Here is a 2,767-nt window from a genome sequence, read left to right as displayed (position 1 = left end):
CTGGGAGGAATGGCTGACAGACCAGAAGGCTGTGCTGCCATTCAGAGGGATCTGGGATCTGGACAAGCTGTAGAGTTGGCAGAGAGGAACCTCAAAAAGTTCAACAAAGACAAGTGCAGGGTCCTGCACCTAGGGAGGAATAACCCCAAGCATCACGACAGGCTGGGGACTGACCTGCTGGACAGCAGCTCTGCAGAGAGGGACCTGGGAGTCCTGGTGGGCAACACATGAACCATAAGCCAGCAGTGTGTCCTTGTGGCCAAGAAGGCCAGTGGGATCGTGGGGTGCATTAGGAAGAGTGTTGCCAGCAGGTCAAGGTCGATGAAGGTGATCCTCCCCCTCCACTCAGCCCTGGCGAGGCCACACCTGGAGTACTGGGTCCAGTTCTGGGCTCCCCAGCGCAAGCCTGGAGCTCCTGGAGAGAGCCCAGCAGAGGGCTACGAAGACAATTCGGGGATTGGAGCTTCTCTCTTATGAGGAAAGTCTGAGGGAGCTGGGCCTGTCTAACCTGGAGAAGAGAAGGCTGAGAGGGGGATCTTATCAATGTATATAAATATCTTGAGGACGTAAAAATGATGAGGCCTCAGCAACGGACTCAGCAGCGGGCACAAAGTGAAACACAGGAAGTTCCATCTGAATATGAGGAAAAACTTCTTCACTGTGAGGGTGACAGAGCACTGGAACAGGTTGCTCAGAGAGGCTGAAAACCCACCTGTACATGGTCCTGTGCAACGTGCTGTAGGTGACCCTGCTTGAGCACAGGAGGGTTGGACTAGAGCGTCTCCAGAGGCCCCTTCCAACCTCACCCATTTGGTGATTCTGTGACCCCAGTCCTTCTGAGTGAGTTTCTCCTGGATTCAAGGTAACTTTTGAATTCACATTGCTTTCTCTACGTTTCTGGTTCTCCCCCACCAACTTTATGCATTCTTTTCCTTTTTTCCTCCAAAACTTTGTGTGAGATGGAGCAGTGTGGAAGTGGGTTCCTTAATGTCCCACCCTGCGGATGATGTGCATTGTGAATGTTGTTATTGCTCTTTGTTGCAGCAGATGTTCTAATGAAATGTTTTCCAATTATGGAAAGAAAGCTGGAAGCTAAAGATGCTTTGCTTTTAAAACAACCCTTTGTCAGCTCTTACTTGTTGAGTTCTTCTTGCTGTGTGTATTGGGTGTAGGTGGCAAGTTTTTGCTAGTGGGTGTGCCCTCTGTGCGAAGAGTCTGGTGGCTGCCCCGTGCAGGGCATGACTGGTTCCACCTGGCTCCCATTGCCCCAGTGCAGGGCATGGCCGAGCCCTGCGGCCACGCTGGTGGTACCCTTGTGTTAATATACTCAAAAAAGGGCAAAATGCTGCACGGAAGAGAGGGGAGTGAGAAAAAAGCTAGACTTTAGGTACTACAGCTAGCTTTTTGTGCTTGTGCAAAAGCTGTTCTCTAAAGAATATGTGTGATCCAGGTATCTATCTGAACACAAGGTGACCTTGCTATCAGGACCCCAGGGCTTTTGTGGCCATAAAGTGGGGAGCAGGGCTGTGCTGAGAAGGTGGTAACTGCAAATGTGAGAGCTGCCTTGTCCTTCACTACTTTTGTCTTCCCAAGGCAGGTCCGAAGCTTTGTGTTGTGAACAGGGTAGATAAAATGTTGTGGACAAAGGCAGGGCAACTGTTCAGTAAAGAGGGCATTACAGTGGGGTTCAGGTTGGAATTTTTGCTTCTGTACTGTTAAGCAAAAAGATGAGAAAAGAAATACCGTTAGCTTGGCTTTGCTGACCCCTACCGTCTGTTCAGGTTTTCTCTGGAGAAAAGCTATTTGTGATCTATAATAAGCATTGTAATTGAGACTAGCAGTGTTTCGTATAAATTTCTCTGCTCTTTAGAGACCATGAACAGTTGTATGCATGCAAATCACCTTCAAGGCTGTGAAGAAAAGATATATAGCTATCATCTGTGTCATGTTAGCATAACTATTAAGTGCTTTAAATCTCTAAAACTATCAATTTTACCATGTAACCTGAAAATGAAAAATAATCTTCTCTGACTGTGAGAAGATGAGCGGACATCTGCAGGAGGATGTTGAAAATGGTGGGTTTTTTTTTGTGTTTTTTTTTTGTTGTTTTTTTAGTAAAGGTACACTGTGCCAAGAAACAATCACTCTTCACATACAGCAGATCTGCTGACAGAAATGGCAGAAATGCCATGGCAGAAACTGGCAGACAAGCTTTCTTAAAATAGCAGATTTTGTTAGTCTTGGTGATACGTTAGAAAGATAACCATGTCCAACATCTCTGCATTGATGCTCTGCTTTAAATGTTGTTGAATGAGCCCAGGTGAGCAAACCTTGATGGATGCTCGTATTGTAGGCCTCTCTTGTGGAGGAGATTTGGCTTCTCTAGTTGAAAAAACCCTTGTCTTGCCATGCTGTCATGTGTGGTCTTAAGTGCTGGTGTTGTGTACATCACGCAAGGGAAGGTGGTAGACTATATCTGACTGTTCTCTGTTTTGGTGAGTTGTCCTTGCATGGCTTCTTTTGGTTTTGGCAAATAAACCCTTGTCCAGATTCAAATCAGTATCTGAATGTCATCAGTTTGCATCTAGTCAGAGGAACTAAGCGTTGTTTCAAGATGCTTAACACTTCCTATCTTGCTGCAATGGGCTCCCTTGGTATGAAGGTATAGTTTTCACCTTGCTTGGGTAGATGGGACTGACTGACTGCAGCTGTGCTTCTGATAGGAAACAAAATGGGTCTCCCTGTGCTTTGGCCTCCCTTCCTTCCT

This window comes from Anser brachyrhynchus (genome assembly GCF_964034855.1).
Source record: "Anser brachyrhynchus genome assembly, chromosome: 1".
NCBI classification, from domain to species: Eukaryota; Metazoa; Chordata; class Aves; order Anseriformes; family Anatidae; genus Anser; species Anser brachyrhynchus.
Note: the sequence above shows the minus strand (reverse complement) of the source record.